The 18,318-nt window shown below is 29.9% G+C and overlaps 1 protein-coding gene and 1 long non-coding RNA gene across 2 annotated transcripts in view; both read right to left on the bottom strand.

Annotated features, from left to right (window-relative positions):
• LOC123268779 overlaps positions 1-18,318 on the bottom strand; it is a 228,182-nt gene that overhangs the window by 191,830 nt on the left and 18,034 nt on the right. The window lies entirely within an intron of this gene.
• Positions 14,751-16,529, bottom strand: LOC123268795. Its single transcript, XR_006510301.1, has 3 exons — positions 16,017-16,529; positions 15,612-15,830; positions 14,751-14,836 (listed from the first exon to the last, which is right to left on the bottom strand). It is a non-coding gene; the product is annotated as an uncharacterized LOC123268795 (long non-coding RNA).

The following is an 18,318-nucleotide window of genomic DNA, read 5'->3' on the forward strand; positions in this document are numbered from 1 at the left end:
GTATAGCTGTTGGTTGGGTACGTGCTGCACGCTGTAACTTGTCGGCATTAAGCCAATTAAGATGACGCATGGCCGAAACTTTTGTCGACGGGACAACGACGTACGAGTCGAGAGAGATCCCGACGTTCAGTATAGAGACGATCAATTTTGAGCTACATTTCTTTTCTTTTATTTGGTGAGGTCTTACTCTCTTTTAATCTCATTTTATTCTTTTCGTCTCGATTAGAAGTGTGTAATTCACTTTCGAAAACTTTTTATTATATTTTGAAATTTATTTCTAAACTTTTAAACTTATTGTTTTTTAACGGTGCAAATTTTTCAGAAATATTATGTTGATGTTAGCAAAAAGTAATCACTTTTAGATTCGATAAATTTTTTTCCAAATACTTTTTGGTAATTACAAAAATTTTTTATCATTTTGCGTTATAAAATTTTTGGTGAAAATTTTTTATGGTAAACATTTATCACTTTTGTGTGATGGTAATAGTTACTACATTTTTTTTCCATCAATGACGGTAACTATTATTATCTTGTATTGTAAATATTAATATCAATATTGTATATATTATAATATTCATGGTAAACCACCATCATGGTAAGTATAAAATTTTACCATCATTTGATAATTCCTACAAAACTTTGAGTCCATAGAAACTATTATTTGGAAATAAGAATTTTTTCAGTAGAACTTACAGTTTGGAAATTGAAATTTTTAATTGTTAACATCCACCCCCGCAATCCTTATTGGGGATAGGATGTTGTAAAATCCGCTTTCAGATAATTTCTACATCATATATAGAAGATTTTTACCAAATTTGGAGTCTGTAGGAGCCATAGCTCAGAAAATTAAAATTTTTACTGTTAGCACCCACCCCCGCAATCCCTATTGGGGGTACACGGAGAAAAAAATTTAGCTACAGGAACTCTATACACTGTAAAAAAAAACCGGTGTGAGTCCATGCGGTGTACGGTGTTATAAATTCCGGTGTTAAATTCAACACCGAAATCTGTGTAGCACTAACACCGTTCGCGGTGTAAATATTTTTTTTCGGTGTTAAATCGGTGTTATAAATTTTCCGGTGTTGATAATATTTTAACTAATACAATTTTTATAATTAAACTTTTTATGTTTAATAATTAAAAATAAATAATCAAAAAAAGTTAATATTTAATCTAGAAAGTTTAAAATAATAAAATATTAAGTAGATAAAAATTTTTAATGAAAAAAATTTCAATGTAAAAATGGACCCGGAGCATTTTGGGACATCATATAAATAATCGGAAACTTAAAAATAGTGCATTTTAGTAATAATTTTATAACTTTTAAGTATTTTTTTTAAGATTTTCGGAATACTAATATAATTTTAGAATCAATGCAATTTATTTGCAGTAATTTAGTTGAAGTTTTGTCCTTAAAACTTATGTGGAACCTTTTTTGAATAATCTTAAAACATTTTTTTAACTACTTGAGAACAAATTTTGAATTTTGAGACAATTTTGGAACATTTTTTGGACAGTTTTAGAGTGTTTTTACAACAAATTTGAAACATTTTTACGACAATTTTGAACGTTTTTTAAACGATTTTCATAGAGATAATTTATTTTTGCACAGCTGTAGATTTGTCCCGAAATTAATGGATGAAAAACTTTTTGGACAATTTTAGGGCGTTTTTGGGACAATTTAAGAATTTACGAATTACCCATTTACGGTGAAATTCAAAGAATTTTCTTTTATAATGATAATATAATGCTGTTGTGTAAGCTATAAGAGACTATGTGTTACAATATAAGTTTATGTGCAAATGAAATATCTGAAAAAAAAGCAAAGTTATCAAATTATTTATTTTAACATATTTAAAACATCCATTACATTATGAGAAACATTATGGTTACGATAAAAATAATTATTATATTGTTCCTAAACATTTAATATTGTAAATATTATTTAACTTGTTGTATAACATTCATTAAATCAATTTCTGCGTAATTTTATAAATTGAAAATTCTTAAATAAATGTTACTTGTCTCATTTTGATAAATATTGAATATTAATTGTGTTTCATGGATCATGTAATATTCATACTCCGATACGGTGTAAATTTGTTCTACTGTTACACCGGTATTACACCGGTTACACCGATATTACACCGGTTTAACACCGGATTTTTAACACCGCAAAAGAGCACCGCTACACCGGTGTTAATACACAGGTGTTACATAGCGGTGTTAAAATGAGTCCATTTTAACACCGCTTTTTTTACAGTGTAGTAGTTAGTTGATGTAAAAAGTTCCAGTAGGTTAACGTATTCTTATGGTAACTATGCAATTTGGTTCCTACAACTCTATGTCGTTGAGCTCTGAGAGCTAAACATTATTTACCTCTCACAACTCTACAGGATCGTTCTAAGACTATAACAAATTTTAACAAATCTATAATGCACGATTTAATATTGATAATTTAATAAATAAATGCAGCAGAACGAGTTTATATTGCCAATAATAATTGTTTATGACAAATAAGAATAATATTATAATAGAAATAAAATAATAATACAACTTATATTACAAAGAAAAATGATCACAATCACAATATATTTATTTATTTTATTTATTTATTTTCTAGCATACAGGTCTATAGAGATGCATAGGCATCTGTACATAGAGCTAGACATTAGATAAATTATCCTAATTTTACAAAATATTTAAAAAAATATATATAATAATTCAAAGTACATAAATTTTTAGAGAAATGTTAATATTACACAAAATCCTTTGTACATTTACAATGACAGATTCTTAATCCAATCTTTTATCCTACAGTTTAGTGTTTTTTTACTACACTTTAATATCTTGAGACTATTAGGTAAAAGGTTAAAATATTTTATTGCAACATAGTAAGCGTTTTTTACGCTAATCCTTTTATTAATTTTAGGGAGAAATATCGACTTAAATCTAGTTCTAGTATCTTTAGCATTGTATTGCTCTTTACACTCTAGATAGTACCGCATTAGGGCTTTTACAATAAAAGTTTTCTTAATATCAAGCGGTATATTTAAAACACCCTGTCCTTCGAAATATTTTAACATATTGTTTTGAATGCTTATAATAGGATTAATGGCATTATTATAAGCACCACCCCAAGCAATTATCCCATAATTTATGACACTTTCAAAGAGTCCATAGTACACACTTTTAAGTACATTAATGTTAACAAATTTGGAAAGTTTGTAAAAGAGAAAAACAAAGTATCTTACTTTTTTGGACAATTCATTCACATGTATATTCCATTTCATTTGAGCATCAAAAAACAATCCCAGATATTTACAGTATTCTACTCAAAGAAGTTATTAAACTAATAAATTAAATTAACAGTAACTGCAAATGAACCTTGAAAAGCCATAAATATAAAACCGTTCTAACGAAATTCAATTTCACAAAAAAAAAAATACCTATTTTCTTAAATAAATAAACTCGAAACTTAATTGTCCTCATATATTTGTAACAATATGGATAAGTAACAAAATAATTATGTTTGTCATTTTGGAAGGTTAATATGTCAGCGCACTCCACTACTGCGCAATGTTAAGCTCTCCCAACTATACCGTTGGTCTCTCAGAACTATCCCGTTGAGCTCTGAGAGCGCAACAATATTTAGTTATCAGAACTAAATAAAATTTTGTTACTGTAACTCTATAGCAAACAGTAAACTGTGTATAGTATAGTTATGGTAACTCTACAATTTCGTTCCCAGAACTAATTTTTTTTTTCCGTGTAGGTTGTCGTAAAATCTGCTTTTAGATCATTTCTACATCACATATAGGAAATTCCTATTAAATTTGAAGCTGTAGGAGCTATAGTTTAAAAACGAGAATTTTTTATTTGTTGACGCTTCCGCAACATCCCTTGCGGGTGAAATTTCGTGAAATCCGTTCGTAGCTGACCTCTACTTGACGAAAGGAATATTTCTATCGAACTTCAAGTCTCTACGCCTTATTATTCGAGGGATATCGTGATGGGTCAATACATAGGTGGAAATCTCTTATATATCCATAGATAAGACAAGTTCACAAGTAAACATTAAACATCGAATTTCTATTAAATTAATTAAAAAGTTTCACTTTCAAATATACGCGATGCCCAAAGGATTAAATAACATTCACAAAAATGGATAAATTTCTGTTTAATGTACGTAAACATGTATACATATGATTGGATTGAAAAATTTAATCAATTTAGTGCTTACGAAAAATTCACGATGATTATTTAAATAATCAACATTTTTGTTAAGAGCGGTTGATAGTTGATTTTCAAACGAGTTTTGCTCATGAATAAGATAAAATTTTGAAACAAACGCTTCGCTCTTCGATAGATAATTAAATTATCTATCGAAGAGCGAAGCGCTTTTTTAGAAAATTTTCATTTATTTATGCATAAAATGCGTTTTAAGATTCCATAAGTTGTACAAGTATGACAGAGATACTTTCGTTTGTCCTATAGAGGGCGAGAGAGAGAAAAAATGTAAACCCTTTTTAAAGCTTGAATTCTGTGCATGCGAATTACACATCAATGGTTAGTATATATTCACATAATTATTAAATGCATATTAATAAATGAAATTATTACTACCCAGTGTACGACAGAATCGAGTAAGCAGTGCGTTAAATCAATATATTAGTACACAATTATTACTCTCATTTTGCTGTCAAAATACAATAAAATTGGAAAACTTTTCTCGTAATTAAAAATTATGTGAATTATTTTTACTGGTGATCAAAATTTTTCCATTTTAAGGGAACCGACGTCACAAATTACTGGTATAGAATAGCTCAGTGAGTATAAGGCAGCGAAACAGGATAGGGAGCGTAAAGCTACGAGACAAAGACAAAGACAAAGTATCCGGAATCTGTTTTGAACTCACGTAACACTATTCTCTTGCAGCAGCTAGGGTTACCTTCGGTCATTAATTGAGAGGTATTGTTTGAAGTTATAGTACATCATTAGTTAGCTAGTGTAACTGTAGTCGCAGTCGCACTCGTGGATAAACCACATGGAGCACCACTTTCGTCTTGTTTCTCATTCTCTCATTCTCAGAACAGGTAAACTCTTAAACTTGTCCACTGTTATTATCATTAAGTCACCAGCCAGTTATTAATCTTTAAAGTTACTTGGAGGTAAATAAAGAAGTGAGTTGTTGCTGATACTATATTTTTCAGCGAATATACTTCTTTTTATCTGCACCAAGATTATATTTTGAAAGTTTTAAAAAGGAGTAGAATAATGATTTTATTTTTTGAGCAACTTAGAAATTTTTATGGTAGAAAAATTTATTGAAAAAACAAAATATGAAAATTCTTTGGTTTCAAAAAAACAATTTTAATAAAATTTGATCCTGTAGGTCATTCTTAGAACCTGACACTATTTTTAAATTCAAATTGTACGAAAATTTGCTTATTTCAAAGTTTTGAATTGTGGAAAATTTTGAATTAAAATATCTCTCTAACGAATAAAATAATTTTAATGCAGTTTGTAGCGATCGCTCTATTTTTTAAAAGTCGAGAGCTGATTGAATTTTGGAATTTTTTGATATAGTAGTTTAAACTTATTTAAAAAAAAATTAGGGAAACGGTTGACCCTAAAGGCCATCCCTGCAACTTCTCGCTAATTCCGTACTTAAATGCTCAGAATTGCATTTATTACGTTTTTGAGCTCTTCGAGCTCAAAAGTCTTATCAAAATTCGATGAAATACAATTTTTAAAATTTTCAACCTGCTGTAACTTTTGAATGAATCAACCGATTTTTACAAGGTTGGCGGCGATCTACGAAGTTTTTTAAGCTCTATAGAAAATTTAGAACAAAAAAAAATTGATCTAATGAAACATTTCGGAGTTATTACAAAAAAACACTTTTTCCAATTTTTTTCAACAACGATATCTCACGAACGCATCAACCGATTCTGACGCACTTGTTGGCAATCGATGCGGGTTTTCACGGTTAAAAGCTGATTAGTTTTTAAGATCGATCGGTTAGCCAATTCGGAGATATGTTGAAAAAATGAAAAAAAAAAAAACAATTTTTTTTTTACTTTTTGTGCAATTTCTCGAAATCTACCGGTCCGAATTGGTTCCAACTCACAGAAAATCTAAGTTTGGCGAAGTCCTTTTTAATGACACCAACTGCGATCAAATCGGTCAAGCCGTTCAGAAGTTATAAGAAGTTTACATACATACATACCTACACACACATGTACGTACAGACGTACGGACATCATTGTAAAAATAGTCAGGGAAGAATCTTAGGGCTTCAAAACCTCGAGATCTGTTGAAACCTCGATTTATGCAAAACGAGGTAAAACCAATAACTTCCCGATTTTTCGAAAATCATTGATTTTCTTAGCGGAAAGTTAAAATTTTATCTATACAAATTACATATTAAGATAGACGGGTTTTTTTTTAAGAATAGTAAAAAAAGTTTGGAAAATCCAAAAGTGCACGCCTCATAATCTCATTTTTTACAATAAAATTGATTAAAATAAAATATAAAAAGCAAAATAATAAAAAACAGAAAACTGATATGGTTTAGTGGCGCCATAACTTTAATGTGAGGAAAAAAAATACTATAATAAAATGTATACATAGATATACAAAGAAATCCACAGTCATATATTAGTTTTTTATAAATAATAATTTAATGTCAGTGAATTGAACGCTCATATTAATTAAGAAAATCCGTCGTGTGATACTTTAGATAATAAAAAAAAAATTATTCCGGTACGATCATTTTTTCGACCAATTTCCCTGACACATACACCCATTCATACACGGACGTCCAAAAAATATTATGTTTAATGTTATTATTTATTATGTTAAATAAAAAAAATGTTATTGAAATATATTTTATATGCCTGAAAAATTATTTGACTTGACATAAGTGTACTCATTTTAACCTGTAAGTGCGATATAAATAACAAAAAACGCCTCGCTTATGAGGCGTGCAAAAAAGGTTTATAGTATCTCAGAACTTCAAAATGTGATGAATATTCAATTTTAAAAAATAAGACTAAAATTTATAGCTTTCCCAAGTTTGTAAAAATTTTTATAGTGGGAACTTAAAAATCTTAAAATTAAAAGAGTGTACATCAAAAATTTTTTTTCATGAATCTTAACATTAGATAAATATTTTAGTTAATTAGTAATAAAAATTTTTAATTCTTTTATTTTAAATACTCGAAAACAAAAATTTTTCATAATGAAAATAATGTCATCCTTTTTCTACCACATTCACACACTGACTTATCGTAATCTCTATTGTCCTATATACTTATATTATTGTAAACCCTTAACTTATATTTTTATTATAAGCTCTCATTATTCTTAATAAACGTTAAGTAGTAAACGAACGCGTTTCTAACAATACGCATTCAAATTTTGCGATGAAAAATAATGTATAAAATCTAAATTTAAAAATATGACTCGATAAATTATTTAATAAGTTTAAAAAGTGCCGCTTCATTACCTTCCGGACAATGACAAACATTACAAGTTGACTTATTATTTTGATGTGTCTGAGTAAAATGACATAACATATAGACAGACAGACGATTGAACAAGGTTGATGATGACCACGAAACGAACTCATTCAACGACGCCTATCTATGTGTCACTTCCGGTTAGTTAACCTTGTTGAAAAGCCGAGCCGCGGTATGACCCAGCACGGCCTTGCTCTCCTTCCAAGCCACTGAGCTATAATCCGGCGCAGTGGTTGTCTGGAATTCACCGCGAGATCGAATCCAATGTTCATAGTGCATAGTGCATTCCTTTTTACATCCCATTTTGTTCTATACAATCTTTCAACATTTTTACTCGGTACCAGTACTTCCATGAAATAACGATCCAAGAGCTCCATAAATTCTACTGGAATTCTACAGCTTGCTATTAAATGAAACGCTGAGTATCCATTTAAATGAATTTGATAAAATAATCTGTTTTTAATTACTATTGATGCCGATTCCATTGATGTTTTTTTAAAATATCAAGGACCAGCTTTAATAATACCCGACTTAAAGCCCTTAACTCCCGAATGAAAATTACTATATTACCTATTATGTCATTTCGTAATTGATGCATACCCTTTTCATTTCATTCGTTATTTTTATAATTAATATTAATATTAATATTGCACTCGGGTACTAATGATTCATTTTTAATCATATTTGATATGCAAGCCCGTGAAAAAATATTCTGATCAGGCTTGATATGAGCTGATAAGGCCATATAAAAATTTTTGATATGTTCATATCTGGCCTGATATGATCTGATATGTCCATATTTAATTTTTGATATGTCCTGATATGGCCTGATATGAAAATTGGCCATATCAGGCCTGATCAAGCCTTATCAATTTGATATATCTATATTGATATGCTCATATCTAATTTTACATTATTTTTTAATAGGTCCTGATATGCCATCATATAACCTTATAAAGTTATATATACTTTGATAAACTTGAAAAAAAAATCCCTGATCAGGGTTGATATAACTTGATATGAATTCATATGGTCTGATATACTCATACCCTTACCAGCACATAAGTAGTCTTATGTACTCATATAAAGGCATACCCGAATAAAAAAAACTATTTATCATTATATATGATTCATATCTAATTATATAGAAGCATATGTAATTCATTTATAATTATATAAATGTATATATAATTCATATAAAATTATATAGAATTCTATATAATTTTTTTTACTCCAGTGAGTATTTTGTGATTACCATATAACATTCTCTTTTTCTATCTAAAAGTCTGTTACTCCAACGATTAACAATCTTTTAAATTAATATATAGTATTTTTCGGATGAAATAATAGGAGTTAAAAAAAAATTTAATTTCACAAAAATTATTAGTTTTGTCAAGTTCAAAAATTGTTAGCCAGGCCCTCCAGCAATATATAGTTCCATATACTAAACAAATAATTCCATTAAAATTTAAGCTTTCAATTCTTATTTTACCTCGATTATTTTTTTAATTTCAAAGAAATTATAAATTTTAAAGCAACGAAATACCTGAACAATATATCGTAGAATCATTTTTGCGATTTCATGTATACATAGATAATTTTATAAATCTACATATAGATACCATTATTATATATGAATATTGACAGTTAATAATTAATAAATTAGATAAAAAATTTTGTTCACTACGAATCGATTATGTATACGATTCGCATTACTTGTAGTTATAATAAACTTTGTTCTCCAAGTAAGTCTTTTAGGTAAACGGACAGTGAATCAGTCTTTCAAGCGGTTGGTCCCCGGTTCGATTCCCACTCGCGCCGATTTTTTTTTTCCTATGGAAATAATTATATATAATTATACCTAATTATACATAATTATATAGGGCCATTTTTCATTTATAATTATGTAATATAATGATATATAATTTTTTTTACCGGGGCGGGTACATAGTCTGATATACTTATATCAAGGCATATATAATCTGATATGGCCAATTTCTATATCAGGCCTGATATGGACGATTTATATCAGGCCTGATAGTCTGATCAGAAAATTTTTTCACGGGAGTACAGTAGTATTGATGTTTTTCATTGCTATTAGCTCGGTTATTTGAGTAATAAGTATTCGTGATATTATTTATAATTTTATAAAATAAACAAGTTTGTAATTAAACATCGTTTGGTAATTAGTGCTCTACATGAATGTCATTAATGTGTAATTATATACGAAAGTAGACGATCAAATTTTGTTGCAAAAATAATACTCGAGATTTATAATTTATATTCTATTATATTATTCAACAATAAACGTATTTAAAATTATGTAATTTGACTACGCATCAACAAAGTTAAATCCATAATTAATTGAACTTTAATAAATTTTATAAAATGATTGCCCTTTGGTGTAGTTTATCCAAAAAAAAAAAAGTTCAGATCTTGGGGTTATATGATTGAATTTGACAATTTAAAGTATAATAAAATATTGTACTATTAAAAAATTAAATAATGCTGTGAAGCAGGAAAGAATAGGAGTTACTGTAATTATTACGTGAAGCATTCTACATTCATGTAACAGGATAATTGGGAGGAAGGGATTGAGAAAGGAATTCGAAAGGACCTTCTTAATGAGAGCTTATAGAATATCGCGTTACTGATGCCATAAGGACGTATAAAAATTATACGCCCTTATGGCACCCGGGAACTATAAGGGCGTATAAAAATTTTTTTTTACATTTCTGCACATTTCGGACAAAAATACATCGATTCCCGGAAAAAATTTTTTTTATACGCCCTGATGGCTCCCGGGACCCATCTCGGATGCCATAAGGGCGTATAAAAAAAATTTTTTTTTGGTAACCGACGTATTTTTGTATGAAACGTGTAGAAATGCAAAAAAAAATTTTTTTCCATATAAAAATTTTTTTTGGACAGAAAAAAAAAACAGAATTTTTATTATACGCCCTTATGGCATCCGAGGTGGGTCCCGGGAGCCATAAGGGCGTATAAAATTTTTTTTTGCATTTCTGCACATTTCAGACAAAACTACGTTGATTCCCAAAAAAAAATTTTTTATACGCCCTTATGGCTTTTCACCGGGACCTTTTGCCCGTATACGCCCTTATGGCATCTGGAACGCGATATATTGTTTTCCAATTAAAAAATTATTTGCCTACTTCTGCAGGTATGAAAATAAATTTTCAAGTACAATATTTTTTTTTTTTTTTTTTTTTTCAATTATTATTATTACACACTTTTATATTTTTCTATGGTAACTGCACGATGCGGAAAATGTATTCTGTGTATATCGTTGTTGTTTTTTTACTGCGTCTTAAATTACAAGGTTGCAGAGCTGAAAAATTGATAAAAAGTTTCCAGTGGTTATTTTCCGAAGTGAGCGATGTAAGCGGCGAAACTTAGGAGTGTCGATACGGAGAGCGACAAATTTAAAGATAAAATTCTTGAGTTTTTAATAATGTTTTAAAACTTTACAGGCTCCAGTATAGGCTGAGCATCCAACTTGATTTTCACTCCGTCACATAAAGTTCTCAAGTTTTTTCAAATCGATTTGAGCTTTATCAACGAAACAATTTAAAACTTTATGAAATGTTAAGCATCAATTTATTTTTATGAGTTTTAACTAATTAAAAAATATCATAGCTCATACATTTAAAGTAAATAAAAACATGAACTTTAATTTGATTTTTTTTTACAGAGAAAAAATAAATAATGAGAGTATAGACTTAGCAAATTGTTCCACGCAGAACATTTTTTTATTAAAAGTACAAATATAAATTTACTTACGTTGATTGGCTTCTTTTATTATGTTTAAAAATTTGTGCATATGCATTCAAACTCAGCAGGTTATTTGTAGGATAGCTTCGTTTAAAACTAGTGAACTTTTATGACATGAAAGAGTGGTATTGAGTAGAGCAGAAACAAGGATAAGAACTAGAAAAGTTATGGAAAACTGACTGGGTTCTTTCTTGTTTTTCTGTCTTGAATGATCGATTGAAAATCTGTCAGAGGATTACTAACTTTTCGCGATTCCGTAGAGAATATCCAGCTTCAAAATCCAACCAAATACAGAAAGTAGTAAACTGATAAAACGTCAAGTCTATTTTTCATGATTGAACCTTTTTACAAACTACCCAAGCATTCTAATCATAAATACAATCTTGTTTTATTGAGAATTACAATCGTTTCTTGTTAGAAAAATGTTTGGAAAATCTGAAAGTGCACAGCTCATACTCGATACTGCTCATTGAATTTTTTATGAAAAATATATTGTATTGCTAATTCATAGTCTAAAGTTGAAAAGAAGAAAATTTATTACTGTCAATTATAAAAATAATTTATACTTCATATATTTCGAGATGTTTTTATTACTGAACTAAGCTCCAGTTGTTGCTATAATATAAAACAAAATTTTATAAAATAGAAAGAAAAAAGTAAATTGCTGAGTATAAATTTTCTTCGACAATCGAAAAAAACAATAGTACTAAAATTTATTTTTTTGATTTTTAAACTGTATATGTAACCTTAAAGACAAAATAAAAATTAATATCACACCAAATTATTTATTAGATATTAATTATTTACTTATAGGGGAGGGGGGGGGGCAAAATGGGGTAGGGATGGCAAAAAGGGGTAACCCCAAAATTTTGTAAGAAAATTTTTTTTTTCCCAAAAAGCTCTCTCAGCTTGCTAAAATATATTTTAACGAAGGCTAGCAATAGCCTGGTCGGTTCGGTGCCCGCTTTTCGAAAGAGTGGGACCCGGGGGTTCGATCCCGACTCGCACCAATATTTTTCAGTGATTATAAATAAAAATATGTGCGTTAATGTTGCCAGCCTCTGGATGTGGCAGAGATAGCCGGGCGGCACACGTCTGACTTGGGTGATCACCCATTTAAGCAACAACTTGAATGAGTGATCACTTTAGTCAGCGTTGGCTAGCGCGAGGGATCTCTGCACACTAGGATAGGGGCCTAATGCTCCAGTGGTCGATAAAGAAGAATTTCTTATCAATCACTGTAGACTTAACCCAGCTCCGACTGTACTAACATGGGTTTTCTCTGTGGTTTCCCCATGTTTCTGTTCCAATACCCGAATGGTAAGGACCAGGGTGAATGCGGTACAGAAGGCACAAGTCGGTCCACAGCTGTATTAAGAAGTGTGTGTTGGGAATGAAAAAATCCCGACATGCAGGGGGGTGGGGTCAAAAGAAGTAGTGAGTATAATGAAGTGATAATAATGATGGAAGTAAATACAAAGTAGAGCTGGGAAAAAAAAGTGTGTTGTGTAACAAAGGGAAGTGAGAAATAATACCCCACCCTCCCTTGTAAAACACTGCCCAAGTGATACAAGTAAAACCTCCATTATTATTATTATATTTTAACGTCATTTCCTACAATTTAAAAGAAAAAAAAAATTTTTAATTAAAAAAACAAAAAAAATTTTTTTTTTCTAACTTTTCTTACAGTAATTTTTATCGTCATTGTGCATCGTAATAAATTTTTTTTCATATCTACGATTAATTTTTCTAAATTTTTAAGTTCTCGCTTTACAAATGAATGATTAAAAAAAAAAAAAATTGGGAGTCATTGGTTCCATGCCAGTTTTCGAAAATCAAGTTCTAATCTGATCTTCATATTTTCAAGGTCCTAGGAACTAGTTCTTATTATTCCTACGAGGATATCTGTCGGTGTGTGTGTATGTGAGTGTAAACATCTAATGCGTCGAAGAAAAATCTTACACAGAAAGAAAAATTTCTTGACTGGAGAACAAAATTCTTGGCTCAAGAAAATTTTCAGGTGCCTGAAGGAAGACTGAAGTTGTGTTGCCCGAAATAAAAATTTTTCTTGAAATTCTATTCTTGGTGGAAGTAATTTTTTCTTAATTCAAATTATCATAAATACTTGATGCAATAAATTTTTACATTTGATCAAGATTTTTAGATACTTTAGGGAAGCAGTGCCACCTACTTCAGCTGAGAAAAAAATTTTCTCACCTTGAGAAAATTTTTCTCTTGAATATTTGATACCCATTTTATATTATTTTAGCGTACAATTATACGTATTGAATGAAAAAAAATGATTCAACATTATTTGATCTTCCCATTTGATATGTTAATCAATAAAAATATTAATGAAAATTTACTTCTATCTTTGTATTTAATTTTTTAGAGCAAGAGGCTGAATTTTCTCAAAACAAGAAGATTTTTTTGACTTAAATAAATTTTCTTGGATCAAGATACATATTTCTTAAAACAAGAGAGTTAATTTTGTTGGAATAAGTGAAATTTCTTGTGTCAAAAAGAAAATTTTTTTTTCGCTCAAGGAAATAATTAGGAAGAAAAATATTTTCTTGGCTCAAGTGAACCTTTTTTTCTGTGTAAACTAACCATTCTAAAAGAATGTCTTTTTCAAATAACTTCGAAATTTATTCTCGGATAATTTTTGATGTCATAATTTAACTATCAATGCTCAGAAAACTGTGTCAGAGGCCGCCAATTTCTTCAAAATCATTTGGTGGGCTTGTGAGATATTTAATTTAAAAAGTAAGATCTTCAGGGCTACAAGATCATTAAACTTGAAAAAATTTTCCTGAATCCCTAAACCAAGAAAGAGAGTGCAAAAAAAATTACGAATGTTTTTTTTCGTGCTATTGCTTGTAATTGCGTGAGAACTATGTCTTAAAAATTTTTCACTGGGAGATCCAAAAATTAGAATCTTCTCAAGGGAACTCTTTTTTTTATCTTGATATTATTTTTACTCAAGCGAAACCCGTCAAAAATGACTACAAAATTAAAAAATTTTTTTTGCTACCTCAATTTTTGTTAGGAGTATATTGCGTCAACTATAACAATGTTTCTTTTTTGGGTGATTTGTTCATCTCTCTGGGTTCTTTCGTAGACTTATCGATAAGAAAATTTTATTTTTTTAACGACATTTCATTTTCGGATAATGAAATTTTTTTTTCACTTTTTCAGGGGGTACCCCATTTTGCCCGCAAAAAAAAAATTTTTTTTTCTACGGTAACTTGAAATTTGATTATTTTCCTTCAATTACGACTGAAAACGAGAAAAATCAGCATATTTAAGTCTTTAAAATCATAACGGTTTCTTAAGTACCCCATTTTGCCCCCCCCCTCCCCTATAAATATTTTTTTTCTTCAATTATAAAATTAATTATTATTTAATAAATTTTTCTTGTTTCTTGAGCCAATTAATTCTTCCAGAATCTTTGTTGCAATGGTTGCTGATAATTCTCTCCCCATTAATTTCATGAATATTATCTATGACAGGTCATGCTGAAATGAATTCATTGTATAGTTATAAAATAATTTTTTTTCTTGAGAACATTGAACGTAATTATTAATTAAGAAGTATTAAATTTATTATGATTTATGAACTCAAAATTCGTAGACTTAATTTATGTTAGAGTTCGGTTAAGGAGCTTTATACACATTATCTGCAAATTATATTAATCTTTTGATATTATAACTACAATCAGTCTGTTTAAAAAATGGATATTAATTTTGAAAATTTTAAAATTCAGTAAACATTCAGATCTTTGGCACCTATTAATTATTTTATAATGTTAAATCACCATTCACATTGATTTTATGGTCGGAGAGAAAACTTTAAGGGTTTTTCTCTGTTATAGACAACTACAGTAACAAGCTACGTCTAGTTAGTGGATGCGATAGGTTATAACTCTGGCTCTCTTACTCATATATCGCATGCTTTGCATTAAAAGTGTGCAATTAGTCTTGAAAAATTTCTTAAAAGACAGATTTATACTTATAATTTTTATAAATTTTAGTTTAAAATTAAAATATGCTTTGTAAAATTTCGTACTTTCAAAATTCTATCATAACTAATTCAAAATTTTCACAAAAATCAGTATTTTTTATTTCACCGAATTTCAATATCTATAATTAATTTTGTTTTTAAATTAAAACTTTGAACATCAAGAAATAGTTTACGAAGATGAAATAATTATTTTTTAAGAAAAATAAATCCGAAAATTATTTTAGATTTTCCATTTCTCTGAATTGAATCAAAACAATATTTTATTTGTACCTCCCATGACATTTGATCTTTTGTTGTCACTTTGTTTCTCCACTCGAATTCTCAGAACCCGATGATAACTTTAGGAGGATTTGGTGGCCCTTGTAACGTTCAATTTGTCGGCAGCGTAAAAGTTATTTGTCGGACTGGACCTACTGCACGGAACACGTAAAAACGTCTTGGAAATAGTCTGAGAGTTTGGTGGTGACAGTGGATCCGAAAGGAAAGTTACTGAAATAAAATGATAGAAATGAAAAAAGATGAAAATCGAATGAATAAATAAAAAAAAAAAAAAAAAAAAAAAAAAAAAAAAAAAATGTAGAGAAGAAGAGAAGAAAATAAATAAATAAAGGTATAAGAAAAAGCAGATAAAGAATCGTATATAGAGGGAAGCAAAAGCAATGAGGAAAAATTTACCGCTAGATCGGAAGTAATCCCTTTCTCGAGGCGGGTCCAACTTGGTAAGTTCGATCGATTAAAGAGAAACGAGAGTTGTAGCACCACGATAGTATGAGGAGGGTGGTCGGTGCGAAGCTGATGCTGATGCTGATAGTTGTGAAGGTACTGGTGGTGTAGTTGCCGATGGTGATGCTGGTGGAGCCGGAAGTGGGGGTGGAGGTATTATAGAGGTGACCAGACGATATCCAACGGCCGTTCGCTTAATTGCTCGAAACGATAAATTCTTAGGGGCGGTAGCTACCACCACTGTTCCACCGCTATTTCAGTTTCTGTAAAGCCATATTAATTTGTGCCATAGTTCCACCCTCTTCTATGTTCCTCTTCTATATCCATCTCCTTCTCCCTCTATTATATATTTCTCCTATATCCTTTCTCTCTTTTATACCACCGTGTTCAACGAACGATCCGTGTGAAATCGTTGCATAGCCACGTAACGACTGCTGGCTTTGGATTTCGTAAAACGGCCTCGCTAATTCACCAATCGGATATATTACAATATCATTTATTATTTTATTACTATTATTACTATAATTTTTATTTATTCGTTCAATCAAATATTTTATCGAGTGGTCAAAATTTTTGGTCTGAGGATTTTCTATCACTGAGAAAAATGAGTTTAAGACTGACTTTGGTGAGACTGAGAAGTAAATTAAGATTGAAATTTTTTATTTCTCGATTAGTTTTTGCACGCCTCATAGCGCGAAGCGCGTGAGGTTATGCTTTATATTCGATTCGTCAAGGTCAAGCAATTTTGTGATCTTTAAATGCCTCTTTAACAACTATATTACACTTATATAATAATATAAGTAGATGTACACCAAGAAAACACTTAAATTAAACCATCTTTTACTCTCTAAAATTATTTCATGTAGCTATTTTGAAAAAAATTTTACGTGGACGTCCTGATGTCACCCCATTTTGGATGTACCAACGATTGCTCCCGAACAAATTGATATTTCAATACCGGACCTTTTTTATTAGTTTAAGAATGTGAGGAACTGGGTCCGTATTTCATATCAGTAGACTACCTTACGATTTTTTTTTAAATTGAATTTTTATTAAAATTCACTACGATACAACCGTACAAAAACAAACGAATTTTTCTTATTTGTCACGTAAAAACTATGGCGCCACTTGATCAAGCTAGATTTTTTTTTAGACTGCGTGCGCATATGACAAGAAAAAAGGGCGCTGATATTTAAAAATAAAAAAAAAATACTCTGTAAGAAATTACTTGATTATAATTTTTAACTTCCCGCTAAGAAAATTAAAAATTTTCAAAAATCGAGAAGTTATTGTTTTCACCCCGTTTTTCGAAAATCGAGTTTTCATCAGACGTTTTGAGGTCCTAGGAAGCTTTCCTGACTATTTCCACGGTGATGTCACCGTGTGTGTGTGTGTGTGTGTGTGTGTGTGTGTGTGTGTGTGTGTGTGTGTGTGTGTGTGTGTGTGTGTGTATGTATGTATGTATGTAAATCTCTCATAACTTTTGAACGGATCATTCGATTCGATCGAAATAAGCGACGTTCTAAAGAGTTCCTTTGCCCCTAGAATTCTGATACTAATTTACAGAATTTGAGTCGATCAATTTTGAGAAATCTCAAAAATAAAATTTCCAAAAATTCGTTTTTTTGAAATATCTTTTAAACGGCTGAACCGATTAATACCAAAAACTAATCAGCTTTTAACCTCAAAAAACCACGTCGATTGCCACTAGCCCGGTCAAAATCGGTTGATTTGTTCGTGAGATATCGTTGTCGAAAAAAATTGAAAAAAATGTTTTTTTCAGAATTTCTATGAAATTTTTAGTCTAACCAGTTTACGCTTACCGTAAAAAATTTTTCAAAGAACTCAAAAAACTGCGTTTAATGCCGTAAACCGCGAGAAAATCGGTTAATTGATTCAAATGTTATTGCGGTTTGAAAATTCAAAAAATAGTGCTTTATAAAATTTCCATTAGCCTTTTGAGCTTTAAGAGCTCAAAAGCACAGAACAGCGATTTATTTGAGCTCGGAGAGCTCAAAATTACACAAAAATTATATTTTTGAGCTCGAAGAGCTTAAAAAATAAGTGAATTGTTGAGCACTTAGGTATGGAGGTAGCGGAAAGTTGCAGGGATGGCCTTTAGGGTCAACCGTTTTCCTAATTTTTTTTTTTTTTTTATCAATTACACATTTTATTTTTTTCTTAAAATAAAAAATGAAAAATAAAATAAAAAATGAATAAAATAAAAATAAAATAAAAAATAAAATAAAAAATG

Source organism: Cotesia glomerata, linkage group LG7, assembly GCF_020080835.1.
Source record: "Cotesia glomerata isolate CgM1 linkage group LG7, MPM_Cglom_v2.3, whole genome shotgun sequence".
NCBI classification, from domain to species: domain Eukaryota; kingdom Metazoa; phylum Arthropoda; class Insecta; order Hymenoptera; family Braconidae; genus Cotesia; species Cotesia glomerata.